The following is a 14,841-nucleotide window of genomic DNA, read 5'->3' as shown; positions in this document are numbered from 1 at the left end:
ATTAGCTTGTAGATACTTTTAATAACTATTCAGAAGATCATTCAATTTCACGAGGATTAACGTAGGATATCACAGATGCACTAATTATTACTTATTAATTACGCAACATCAATCAAATTAAACACTTAAATGAGAATTATGAATTATGTACAAGAATATAAATCATAAAAGGAATAATCACGAAGAGGAGACTTGTAAAAAATAATACAATACCTATAATAGCTTGCAACCGAAAAAATGAGAGGAGGAGATTATGCTCGAAATTTCGACTCCAAAGCAAGAGAATAAAAAATCCAGAATACAAACATTTATAATAATACATAATACATTATAATATTAATGATTTCTAATTCAAAGTTGTAAAGCATTATGACGTCTTCTGAAACAATGAGACTTGAGATGAACCCGTTGGACGAATTTTTTGCCACAGTCGTCGCATTGAAATTGAGGCTCGACTCCGCATTCCAGTCTCAAATGACGTATCAAACTCCCCTTGTATTTATATTTACGACCGCAATTATTTGGGCACAGTAAATTGGCTAATTCATCACTGAAGTACCCTGTAAACAGAGACACAAGCAAACGTATAAGATATAGCAAAAAAAACCACATCCAAGGAATACTACGAGTGCAACATTTCGCTATTTAATAAAACAATCAGTGTACAAAAAAAAGAACGAGAACTCGAGAACTCGTTTGAAAAAAACCTCGACGAACTGATTTACATACTATGTACATTACCACGTACATAGAGCAATATGTACTTCCATGTTTATTGATACAATGTGTCTTGAGATTATTTCGAAAAACGAACTTTTTAAGGCAAATTTCGCACTGGAATTGGCGTTCTTTGCCACATTCGAATTTCAAATGTTGGTAAACGCCAGCTTTATATTTGTACTTTCGGCCGCAATTTTTCGGACATGAAAATGGCTTCGTATTGTTGGAATATTCAGTCGAAGACGGATCCTGGTACGGGTAGTACTTCGATAATTCTGTAAAATTCGATAAATTCCAGAATCAGATTAGCTGAATTGATCACGAGTTATTGACAGTGGCCCAGGAGGGGATTAACCAAACAAAACCTAAAGCGTTAGTAACATTTTTTTTTGCCATTATAGTAGTCTGATTTATTTTTGTATCAGAAATTCAATTAGTCACATTAATGATGTCTACTCTCATTAGTTTTTTAAAAAATATCTTCACGCAGAAATGTAAAAAAAGTACGCACGTTGCTATTTAATTTCTGCGCATGCGCAGTTTTGAATTCAATTCACTGATCATGCGCAGTATTGTGCGCAGTCAGCTGCGCTTCTACAATTTCTTTCAAAATGTAATGAGAAAAATGAGGAAAAAATTTCACGAGCACTCAAAAATGGGAGAAAGGGGAGGGGGTGAACATTTGGGACGATGACCTTCATGGATGAATACTGCTGTTGTGGTCCAGAAATTGAATTTGACTCGAATTTTGTGACTCAAAAATAGGTAATTCAATTTTTGACAGAAAGTCAAGAAATTCTATTCTTATATTTTTAAAGAATTTCAAGCCCAGAATTGAGTCTTGATTTTGAGATTTTTGCGAAAAAGTGCAATGCAAATATCAGAATGGCTTAAAATTTTGCAAAAAATTTGAACATTGTGACGAAAATGTTCGTATGGAACATTTTTGAACAACTTTTAGCCAAAAATTGGGCATTCTTAATTCTTGAAAAAGTGACGTGTGACGATTTAAATTAAGGTTGAAGTTTTGTGACAAGTTCGAATATTTCGACGTGAATGTGACCTCAAAGGAGGAGTCCCGATAAGGCCATTTTTTCATTTTTTGGCCCCACCTAATTTTCCACTCAATCACCCTAAAAATTGTTGCAATAAATGTCCGAAATACAAATCACCCAAAATGACCATTTTTTGGGCTCCAGGGGTTCCCAAAGTTAAATTTACAAAAAGAATTTTGGGAACCACTGAGTATTATTTTCAAAAACTTGTTTAGGGTAAAATATCAGCTGTTTGAACTCGATAAACGTTATGCGAGGTGATTTTCCTATTTTCGACTCTCGGGGTCAAAAATTGGGAGTTTTGATTTTTGGAAAATTTTGGAACCACCATTTTGAACCTACCCCTTTGAGCCCCCCTAAAAATCTTTTTACAGTTCATTAGTATCTGAAAGACCTTCATCCTACCAAATTTTGAGCTCAATAAAATTTTACGCTGGTACTCAAAAATCCAGTTTTCCATTTTTTCGCAATTTCGAAAATTTTGAGAACCCCTGCAAAACTAGATATTTGGCCCAAAAAAGCTTAATTTTGAAAGTTACACGAAAAATCAAATGAAAAATCATCGAGCACTAGCCAGTGTGGTTCAAATGTAAATTCTTCAATTTATTTGAAATAATGTGCTTAAACACCTTTTTTAGGGGTGCCCAAAGTAGGGGGCTCTAAAAAAAGGGTTCAAAATTACGAACATACAGGGAGCTTAATTAAACTTTTTCATCAAGATAATTATATACCTCAAAACGTTACGTTTGACGCAAATCGAAGGTTTCTACTTTTCCAGGGGTTCCCAAAATTTCAAAATTGCAAAAAATGGTGATTTTTATAAATTTAAAAAAAACATGCTTTGTTGGCAATTTTTGACTGAAGAGGTGTATTTTTTTTCAATTTTTCCAAAGTAACCGAATTTTTCGCATTTTTGGCAAAAAAAGAAATTTTTTTGAAAATTTTGATTTACTAAAAAATGATTGTTCGCCAATTTCAACAGAACTACAATTTTCTATTATAAAAAAAATGCGTTTTTCTGCAATTTGAGCAAAAAAAAACCAAATTTTGGCAATTTTGACAAAAATGTTTTTTTTACAATTTTTACAAAAAAATACATTAGTTACGTATAAATTTTTGCAAAAAACATTGGCAAAAATAGAAATATTTTTTAGTAATTTTTTTGAAAATTTGAAAACAAGGCAATTTTGATTTTTAAAAAACAGATATTTTAGGGAGATTTTGACCAAATGGGCCTTTTTTTACAAGTTACTCAAAAAAGTTGGGTTTTTTGCATTTTTTGCAACAATATTTTAGTACTTAATTTTAATGAAAAACTGATTTTTTTTTTGAAATTTTGACAAAAAGCAGGTTTATTGACTAGAAAAGATATTTTCTGCAATTTTGGCTGAAAAACAAGACTTTCTTGGCAATTTTGATAGAAAAGGTTTCTGGGAAGTTTCAAAAAAACATTCATGAAAAGCTCAAATATAACAATAAAAAAAAGTGTTTTGAACAATTTTGAAAAAAAATCAGCTTAAAATTTAGCTATTATTTAAAGAATTTTTGAAGAAGTGGTTCCAATTGGAATTTTTTTTAAAAATCAGAAATTCATATCGAAAGCATTTTTTAATATTTTTGAAAAACTTTAGCCAACAATTTGGATGAATTTTTGAAACTGCGTGGGAATTAATACAATTTTTGGACTCAAAATTCTTAAAATGTAAGTATCTAATTTAAAAATTTTGGATTGAATTTTTTCAATTTTCTGCCTAAATTTTAACTTGTTTTCGTGGGTAGCGTGTTAACATTTTCAAAAATGTTGAAGATCATGACCCAATTTTGGGCTAGAAATCCTTAAAAAGGCTCAAAAACATTTTCGTAGATGTTTGAATTTTTTTTGCAAAATTTCAACTCGCTTTGATACGTTTTGCATGACACAGTTTTCAAATATCCTAAAAATAATGATCTAAATCAGGGCTCCAAAATGATGGAAAATACTCAAAAAAAAATTCGATACCATTTTTTGATTTTTGCCAAAGTTTTACTCAATTTGAAACGTTGCATGACACCTTTTTCAAAAATCTCCAAAATCATGGCCACAAATTTTGAGTACAAGATTCTGCAAAAATGCTTATAAAAACCAATTGCGTCGAAATATTCAAAATTCCTGAAAAATTTCATTCCATAGATCGCCAGGTCATGTAAAAATAATTCTACAATAGCATTTTGACTCAAAATGGAACGGAAGAAGGGGGGGTTGCGACTTTTGAAATTCAGCTCAACTGTATTGTGCGAACCGGTTTTCCCGAAAACAGGTTGGGCATGAGCTGGACCGAAAAAAAATGCCTCTTCCTTGAGGGTCCATATTCCCCTCAATAAGGGGCACCTCCAGAGCTAAAATTTATTTAAAGTAACTTTCAACTCGAAATGAAGGTCTTCGCTGAATTTGGTCAAAATCCTCCGACATTCTATCTTCTCCAGATCCGCCCTATTGCCCATATGCCCCTCTAACCCCCTCCCCTCCTCATCACCTCATCCAACAGACCGCTCCAACCGCAAAAAAAACCATTAGTCTTCATCCCTTAAGTAATCCATCACCAAATAACAAAATTATTCGCAAAAATATATCTATTATTCCATCAAATCAAAACAAAAAACTTACAACATTACACAACAAAATTTCAAACATCAGGATGAAGTTTATGAATTAAGAATACGTGTTTTTTCAGCGAAATTTTTTGGGCGAATTTTCTGCCACAAAAAGTACAATTAAATTTACGTTCGATTCCGCATTCGTATCTCAAATGTCTTTGTAGGTTTCTTTTATACTCGTACTTATGTCCGCAGTTATTAGGGCACATGAAACCGGTCACAGATCGTTTCTGAGCAAGTTGGTCCGAACAATTGAAATAATCTAGATAAAAAAAAAAAAAAAAAAAAAAAAAAAAAAAAATACAATAAATTCTACTTAGTTAGTTAAAAACAAAAAAACCAACTCGACAAAACACAAATAACTACCCACATTTAACCCGAAACAGAATCACAAAAGTCAAAGGTACAAAAATGAAAGTATAGTTTCCGATTTAGAAATTCAAATCGTTTATTATCATCTTTTATCAACGGTCATCTTGTGAACCAATCCTAGATGTGTTCTCAACGTAACATTATGGTTGAATTTTCTGCCACATATTTCGCATTTGAATTGAGGTTTTGTACCGCATTCGTATCTCAAGTGTCTCTTCAAGCATTTCATGTATCTGTACTTGCGACCGCAGTTATTCGGACATATGAATGTTTCCATCCCATTGAAGAACAAATGACCAGGTTGTAGGAACAAGTCTGCGCAGAAATATAAAATGCAAAATTAATAATAGATATAATTTTGAAAAATCAAACCACCGTTACAATGTACTCGTAATAAATTTGACAGAAAATCAAAAGAATCGCAAACAGTAACAAGGTGTATTTTTTGAAAAAATTATAAAATTAAATAAACAAATACGAGTATGTTATTTTATTTAAGGAGTATTTTAAATATTTATAGTCGTCCACTTATAAACGACGTAAGTAATCTGCGTAAGATGAATTATCGGAAATAAAGGTATTATGCACATTGCACATGTGACGTTTCCAGTTACTAGGTTGTGAAAAACGTTTATCGCATTTATCGCAACAGAATTGTGGTTCGACTCCGCATTCGTATTTCTGATGCCTCCACATCGCTGATCTACCTTTATACCATTTTCCACACTTGTTCGGACATACGAAACGTTGTCCTCCACATGACTCATCTACAAAACATACCAAAAAATTCGTGAAATGTAATCCATGTTCCTACCAAAAAAAAATTAATGTTAATTGCCAGAAAATTGGGGAAAAAATACAATGTAAATGTAAGTAACAACAAATCAATACAATTTCAAAAAAGTAACACGGTATATTTTGAAAAAAACATGAAAAAAGGGCAACAAAAATGAACATTTTTATATGTACTAAAAATACTCGAAATACTTGGACGCCAATTCATAAACGACGCAGGTAATCTGCATAAGTAAGAAGATGAACCGTTGTCTTAAAAAATATTATGCACATTGCACATATGACGTTTCCAGCTACTAGGTTGTGCAAAACGTTTATCGCATTTTTCGCACGAGAATTTCGGTTCGATTCCGCAATCGTAGTTGAGGTGTTTCCAAACTCCCGATCTACTTTTATACGATTTTCCACAATTGTTTGGACATACGTAATCTCGCCCGGGACATGAATCGTCTACAAAAAACACACAAAATGCATGAAAAAGCATCGTTCATCGCGAGGACGAATTACAAATGCAACGAGATAGGAAACAACACAAAAAGAAGAGGTATCTGTTAAAGAATTACACAAAAATGTTGAATAAAAAAAAAAACACAAAAAATCAAAAGAAGCCCAAAAAGTAACTCGATATATTTTGAAAAAAAATTGAAAAACTAGAACAAACAACAAACATGTCATCTTAATTAAAAATCCGCAAAATAGTCGCCAATATATTTATAAACGACCCAAAGTAGGTACTTATTACTCGTAAGAAAATGAACCGTTATTGTTAACAAAAACAATATTATGCATATTGTACATGTGACGTTTCCAGCTATTAGGTCGTGCAAAACGTCTTTGGCATTTATCACAAGAGAATTTTGGTTCGACTCCGCATTCGTATTTCAGATGCTTCCAAACTCCCGATTTACATTTATACCATTTTCCACACTTGTTAGGACACGAGAAACGATTTCCGGCATAGGAGTTATCTACAAAACACACAAAATATGTACTATGAAATGTATACCTTATACTCGAAACAAGCTTCCTTCATTGCCAGATAGAATTACCATAAATGAAACAAAATAGAAAACGTTACAAAAACAAGTCAATTGAATTTAGGAACAATACGCATGCGCAACAAATGAAAAAATTATCGAAGGTGCGCAGCAGACCGCGCATGCTCCGTAAATCGGATCAGAGACAGCGCATGCGCAGTGAATGATGTATGGTTATTGAGTGCTGACGTCACAAAATCCTTTGAAGATGCCAGAACTGAGGGAGTGGGGCCGAAACGATTTTGGGATTGGATTTTGGATTAGGGACTGAAATTTATTCATTTTGGGATTGGATTTGTTTTGGGATTTGTTCTTCTAAATTTTCATTTTGGTTCCAAGATTCGTTTTGGGATTGAAAAAATTGTTTTGGTTCCAGCCTCTGGGATGAAGGTTCTGGTTTTGGGATTTCCATTTGCACCAATTTTAAAGGAGGGGCTATACTGAATTTAACCGTAAACTTAAACTTAACCCTAGAAGTTAAACAAAGGCAAATTTTAGGTTAACGGACGTTAAATTCAGTATAAACCAAGCTAAAGTATAAGTTAAGGGAATAAGTATCCCCTTAAATTCAGTATAGCCCATCCTTTAGCCCAAATTAACCAATGACCCTGCAAGGGGTCCAAAAAATGGACTGTTTTGACATGGGGAATCTGATGGTGTAAATTAGTTCAACATTTTATAATGTGTCATTCCACAGGTAATGGACCCATTTGGTCGTTTCTACATATTTATCGAAATAATCGTGTTTTTAGTAAAAAAGTCAAGAGAATCGATAATCGAGGTTTTTATGGATTTTGATGTAGAACATATCCGACTATCCTGTGTTGAAGTATCAAGGCCGCAGGTGCGCCCCAAGCGGAGAAAAACGGAACTAGAGTTTTCCCAAGACGGGCCCATTTGGTCGATTTTGTTTTTTTTTGCGGTAAATTCATTTCCGAAGACTTTCAAAAAAATAGCCTCTGAATTATACAACACCTAGTCACTAATGGCAACATGTATACCATTCAAAAATACAATTTACCTAGCTATGCAGCGCTAGCCCTGTAGCAGTAGTAATGTATTGCGGAGCAGGAGGTGTGGGTTCGAATGGCACCTCGGGAAGAGATTTAAAAAAAATTCACGATTTTTATTTTTACAAGTTGAATTTTGACAGAAAATGTAATTTAATAATTTTTTTTACTTTTGATCAGAGTAATGAATTTTTATGCAAAATTTTAATTTATTAATCATTGTTTTTCAGGCTTAAAATACTCATAAACATGAAAAGATTGAGTAAAAAAAATTGCTATTGCTGGTGGGTAGTAACATTTGACATCAGAAGCAATACTTAATCTTCAATTTTAGGTATAAAGGTTTTGGGATTACATGAAATTTTAACTTTTTTCAGAAAAAAAAACTTTGAAGACGATTTTCTCAAAAGTTGAGTTTTTCAAATTTTTAATTATGGATTTTTTTGGAGTTTTTTTTGCACTTTTTGGGCTTTTATCCAGCTCATATGATTGCTCTGGAGGTCTACTTCACCCCCCCCCCCCACCCATAATTCAATATCGACCAAATGGGCCCATTGGCAACTGTCAGCAAAGTAGTCGCCATCTAGTGGCTACTCTCCTAACTAACGAAAAGGGGATAACATTTTCAAATTACATTGCTCTTATGGGAGAATTCACGTTTTTCAGAAATGAATTAAAAAATATAGAAATGTGATAGAAATTTACTTTTTTTTTTTAAATGAAGAGTGAACTTCACACTTTTTAGGAATGTAAATTTTTTCCTGATCAGAGTTTTTCATATCAACAAAAAACCATGCAGAATGAAGGCCCTTTTCGTCTTTTTCAGCTGTTATCACACACACAATTTTCAATTTTTGACAAAGAAAAATTGAAATTTTGATTGTGTTATCATAATGTGTCTCGATAAAAATGAAGTTGGATAATTTTCTCCGACGTTTTATTCACGTAAAATGGAATTGTATGTATGATAACAGCTGAAAACGGCTTTCATTCTACATGGTTTTTGTTAACATAAAAAGCTCTGAGTAAGAAAAAAGTACATTCCTGAAAAGCGCGAAGTTCACATCTTCATTTTAAAAAAAAAATCAACTCTTAACCGCATTTCTTTTTCTAAATATTGCTAATTAAAAACCACGAATTCTCCATATAAGTAATGTAGTATTGTAATTTTATCCCCTTTTCGTTATCATACACAACGCGATACAGCGCCATCTAGGCGGGACTGACAGTTGCCAATTACCTGCGGAATGCCATTTTGATAATTTTTTCAATGTTTCCCAACATAGGGAAACTTACTTATTGAATGACCCTTGTAGTTTAACATTTTATATCCATTATCTTCCTCAATTTGTCAAGTAATTTTTATTATAATCTGAACGAATGATGATAAATGATGTAAAATGACAATTTATCAAAATAAAATCATGAGAAACAGGCAAAAATTGAAATCCTGAAACCAAAACGATTTTGTTTCAGTTCTGGGATTGTTTTGGGTTCTAAATTAAATCGGTGCTGGGATTTTTTCGGTATTTGGATCAATAAAAATAACAATTTTGGTATTGGGATTGAATTTGAATCGGGATTTAATAGATTCTGGTTTCTGGATTGTTTAGGTCCCACAGCTTCTGGAAGGTGTTTATATTTTTTTTTGGTGATAAAAGCAAAATTTACATTAGAAAGTTTAGTTTTTCAAACTATTCTCAGAAACTAGTGAAGCTGCAAGCTTCAATAAAGTTTTACATAATATTATACTAGCTTATTTCAATGTCTGAAAGAAATTTTTCAAAAACGTTCCTTAAAACTCGACTGGTTTGGAAAAAAACAACAAAAAATGAACTTCCTTGGTAGAAATTGGAATACTGTTTTTTCCCCTTAAATATCAGGATTTCATCTGTGAAGCATGTAATTTATTGTGACATCATACGTCGTAGATGCATGATACCTAATTGGAACTAAAATGATGCAGTGTTATTGATATGATAAATATCGAAATGTGAGCACATAGATGTTTATTATTGAAACTTTTTTTTACAATAGGTACAAAAAAATTCTGAAAATCAATTTTGTGAGAGGTTTTTTTGCTTCATGCCCTGCCATGCCCTTTCTGTGTAAAATATTGATTAATACAGCTGATAATAGCATCCATTAGCCATATCAGTAGAATGGTGAATGATTCAATACAGTCAGTTACTTTATAGAGCATTTTAAAATTTTAGTTCTTATCTCCACTAGAAGATATACTATCTACGTATTGCCCCAATACCTGTTGTTGTAGAGATCTGCTGGTTAATCCAAGTACCTACACTTCAATTATAATGATATAAATGGCATAAAACATCAAGTGCAGCAAATGGAGCTCTGTTTTAATACATACAAAAATCACATCATATACTTACAAAAAGTAAGAGTACCAGATTACAAATTAGGCATACAGCTTACACTCTTTTTACACTTTTCAATGTTGCAAATATGAGAAGATAATGAAGATATTTGGCAAACATTTTTCACCTTTTTAAAATGAATTGGAATCTATGACCTTTTTTTAATGAAACTTTTTTTTTTAAATGTTATTTCGTGATTTTCTTTTTTTACTTGTTGTGCTATTTGTACTTGATTCATTCATTTGTTTATCTTATTTTATTGTCTGATGGTCCATATAATGTAAATGTGGGACAAATTTCCAAAACAGCTGAAGTCCATTTTTTTTAAAATCCTTTTTTTGGTATCATTTGGTGGATGGTGTACTTAGTTAGACACATTCCTTACCACAAAATTCCATATTTTTTGCAGCTGAAAACCCGATTTAAAATGCCAAACCAAATTTTTCAGCTGGACAAAAGCTTTTTTGGAAATTTTTTCAAATACAAATTTAACTGCAATTTACTACAATTTTGGCCATGTTTTCTGACTTTGTGATTAATTTGTGGAGGTATGACGAAGGCCCAACATTGATGAAATGTGTGAAAGAGATGCAGTTAGTGCCACAAATATTTGGTTTATGTTTAGCTCCATTGTTTTTTGTTTCATGCTCATATAATTTCAAAGATCAATCAAAAGTACGTAATTAAGGATTCTGAAAGCTCGATTCTTCCTCTTAGAATCACTACTCACTTTCGGCTGTTTGTGTTTTTAACCTGGAGATAAATAAATATTTGTAAAACACAACAGAAATGTCAGTTGCAAAAATATTTGGTTTGTATGTAAACAACCCCTTTTTGGGCTTTTTGGGGGAAATGTGAGAAAATTTGAACTTGTAACGACTTTTTTCTATTACTACTGACTACTGTGTATTGTTGAATGAAAGTTTTGAATGGTTTTAAGCAAGTTTTCATCATTTTAAATCAAAATGGGCTGACAAGGCAAAAACACCTCAATAGAAATCCAAAAACATGTAATTTCTCAGTTTCAAAAAAAAAAAAAAAGAGGTAAACTATACAAAGAAATAGCTAATAACTTGCAAATAGTACAGAGTATAGTTGGTGATATTGTTAGAAGATACCCAAAACTAAAACAGAGTGGCTTCTATCCCACAAATAGGCAAACTGAAATATGTACATACAAAAAAAAAACAAATCAGAGTAGCTTCCATCCCACAAATACTGAAAGTACTAGGCATACATATGTGATGAGCAAGTAATCACGTAAAAAATTTTAAAAAATCCACAATTAAGTGCTTCAAAGTTGTCAATGGCAGATGATCAAGTGATTTTAAAACAAATTTTGCCATAGATGGTTCAAAGAAAAGAACCTTACATAATTATGAATACAATAGTAGAATAGCCCGAAGAAGGCCATTTATAAATGGTAAGAACCCAAAAATATGAGTAAATTTTGTGAACGAGTAAGTTAACCAACCTGAAAATTACTAGAACAATGTTATATTTTGTGATAAAAGTAAATACAATGTACATGGATCAGACCAACTGAAGCGCTGAACCCGATAAACTTACAACCAACTGTAAAGCATACTGCACGTGTAATGGTATTGGGTTATATTACAACATTTGGTGTGGGGGAATTAGTCTTCATCAAAGGAAATATGAACATCTAGCAATATCTTTGTACTAGGGGGCTACGCCCCCTGAGCCGCTTCGCGGCTCCAACCCCCGGCTCGCGCCCTCGCTTCGCTCGGGCTGCTCGCATGGCCCTCGCTTCGCTCAGGCTTTACCTCTTCCTTTCACTCAACAGCTCGCGCCCTCGCTTCGCTCGGGCTGCTCGCCTGATCTTCACGTTGCTCAAGCCTCTTACTCTTGTTTTCATACAGTCATAAAAAATGTAACTAAGAAGCTCGAAAACAAATGAAAGAACCCTCAAGAAATAAGTTTTTTGGATTTTTGACCGAGGTCCACCACTTCAAAAAATTTGAAAAAAAATACCTATGTACTTTGGTTTGCACCACTTTTAGGTTTAAAGTAATAGCAGATTAAAATTATTTTCTTTTCGGCTTTTTGCCTGGCATACAGTCCATGAAATTTGTAAAAAATCTACGAATTCACCTTCCCTATTTCTATACACCACAGAAGTTTAAAATTCTATTTTTTTTTTTTTTTTTTTTGGTTCCCCAAAAGATACTCTGCGATTTATTAATTTGATAACATATTCTTGAACATATGAATATTTTCAAAATTTGGGCTTTAAAAAACCTATTCACTCAGTGATGGGATATCAAAATTGTATTTTCCCCCTTATCTTCGATTTTAGAAGCGGGAAATTCCCCACTTTTTCCGACAAAAATTCATGATATTATTTCCCTTGGTTTTCCCATTTTTTTGAAATTAAAATTACGAAAAAAGTACCTACTAATAAAAAAACAAAAAAAGAAAAAAGTGAGGAAAAAATAAAAATCACAACTGCTAATTTTAAAACTTTGGTATAAAAAATGGTCCGATATTATTATAATTTTTTTAAGAGTAAAGCCACTCAAATCTCAAAATCTCTTCACTTTCTCACTTTTTTGGTCGAAATATCAAAATTTCATGCATTTTTTTCTCATTTTGAGAATCAATTTCTCATGTTTTTTCCTATTTTACAATTTCCCACGATATCTCATCACCGAATTATTCACTTATCACAACAGGGGCACCCTTTAATGATTTTTTTCTTGAGTGATAAGTAAAAATCTATTTCAATATGAATAAGATTTCAAACATTGTTTTTTCAAGTTCTTAAAATGCAGACGAAATATTCTAAAATCTGATGTATCTAATATCTCTATCTATCCTTTCTGTGTTTCCCAACTCACCCCCTCCCTCCCTTCCTTCCTTCGAAATGCAAATTCAGAGTTACTGGTGCATAATGTATACATGTATGTAGGTATGTAATGTATGTAAGCCTATGTGATCTGGTTTTCGTGGAAATTGTGTACAATAAGGCTTGGCTGTTAATTATTGTCTTATTCATATCATTGATGCATGTGTCTGGTGTTGTAGAGTGTTTGGAAACGGCAAAAAAAATATACATTGTATCATGAAATGCTTTAAATCAAATGTAGGGTGAAGAGGAAGAGGCGATTTTTTGTATTGTTGTGAGATACCACAGTCAGGTATTCGCGAAAGAGCCACAGAATACTCGCCAACCAAACCGGTTTTAGTGCATGATGACATGTTGAACATCCCTAAACGTTCCAAAACGTCGTTTTACTGGATTCGGCTGTATAAGTTCTCAACTTTCAACTCGCTCTAGAAGCTTTCCTAATTAACTTTTCAAAGTTTTTAGATTTTTCCTGACAACCTGTTATCCACACCTTTCCACACCCCAAGTTTGAGCTTTCTAGCTATCATAGTTTCTCTAATAATTTCTATCACCCAGTAAGTAAGTAAGTAAGTAACATTCGGCGATATATATATTGATACTTCAAGGTCATCTCCTCTCCACTGCACAGAAATATGGAATAAATCGAACGTTTAAATTCTATTAAGATAACGATCTAAAGCATAAATTGCAACTAGTTCAAGAATGGCTGCTCTACAAGGTTCCTAAAATTCTCAACCCCCTCCCCCCCACCCAATCATCAGATTTGAACCCAATCGAGAATGTTTGGGATAAATTATTTCAGAGTTGAAAAACAATTAAAAGAAGAATGTGAAGCTTTGTCTCCTGATTATTTAAAAAAAGTCATCTCAAATATGCCAAAAATGTTTTATGCAGTAATTAAATTGAATGGTCATGCCACAAAATACATATTATTTTAGTATAATAATAATAATAATTATGGAAAAAGTTGAGGTAAAATACATGATTATATTGCTCGAAAATGGAAAATTGATACCTACCTATTATTTTGAAGAATTAAGTAGGTACATCAAAAAAATTTCAAACAGTATCACAGTATATTTTGAAAAGCTTATAAAGAAGTAAACAATAATATTATTTTACTAAACATAGGTATTCAAAGTGCTGACAATGGTGCACTTATAAGCTACGTAGAAAATCTGCATAAGAGCTGCGGGGAACGGAAGCAGTATGCTTTTTGTGCAAGTGACGTTTCAAGCTCCTACGTGTAGTATAACGTAAGTTGCATTCATTGCAAATGAATTTCAGTTCGATTCCGCAACTTTTAATATGATTACTTATTCCTGATCGATTTTTACACCATTTTCCACACTTGTATGGACATTCCAAAGCTCCTCCGGTACATGACGGGTCTACAAAGCACACCAAATACATAAAAATGTATATTCCACAAGAATGCATGATCGATGGATTAAAAGCGGAGCTTTGTAATGAAAAAGTTGCATTGTATTAAGTAGATTCTCTTGTTATGTTTTCCAGCACATGCTCGTGCAGATGAATGGTTTTGTAAAATTATAAAAATCCAACCTCAAAAAACATCAATCATTACTTCATCACATACTTTCGAAGAAAACCTCTATACAAATTGTTTTCCCGAACAAATTTCAACAAACGTTCATCTGTTCATCTTTACCTTATACAGAAACCAGCGCATGCGCAATACATTGGCAACGTTCAACTCATGCGCACTCACACCGAAAGAATAAATCGCATGCGCAGTTCACACAATGACAAAAATGATAACAAGATTCATGCACGGCAAGCATCATGAAGTTTATTTAAATGCAATGAACAGTCAAACGAGATGATTATAAGCACTGGATTGAAAAAATACGAAGTATACTCTACAAAAATATAAAATATAAATCTAAAAAATGAAAAAAAAAATTAAAACTTGGCAGAAAAACTATTATAGCCTTTGGCGAT

At 32.7% G+C, this 14,841-nt stretch overlaps 1 long non-coding RNA gene across 1 annotated transcript; it reads right to left on the bottom strand.

Annotated features, from left to right (window-relative positions):
* Position 1: 1 nt before the first annotated feature.
* LOC135837523 (uncharacterized) lies at positions 2-5,096 on the bottom strand. The gene is made up of 4 exons (XR_010557203.1): positions 4,780-5,096; positions 4,420-4,671; positions 749-995; positions 2-560 (listed from the first exon to the last, which is right to left on the bottom strand). It is a non-coding gene; the product is annotated as an uncharacterized LOC135837523 (long non-coding RNA).
* Positions 5,097-14,841: the final 9,745 nt, after the last annotated feature.

Source organism: Planococcus citri, chromosome 2 (assembly GCF_950023065.1).
Source record: "Planococcus citri chromosome 2, ihPlaCitr1.1, whole genome shotgun sequence".
Taxonomy (NCBI): Eukaryota; Metazoa; Arthropoda; class Insecta; order Hemiptera; family Pseudococcidae; genus Planococcus; species Planococcus citri.
The sequence above is the reverse complement of the archived record's forward strand: the minus strand, read 5'-3'. Positions and strand labels throughout refer to the sequence as shown.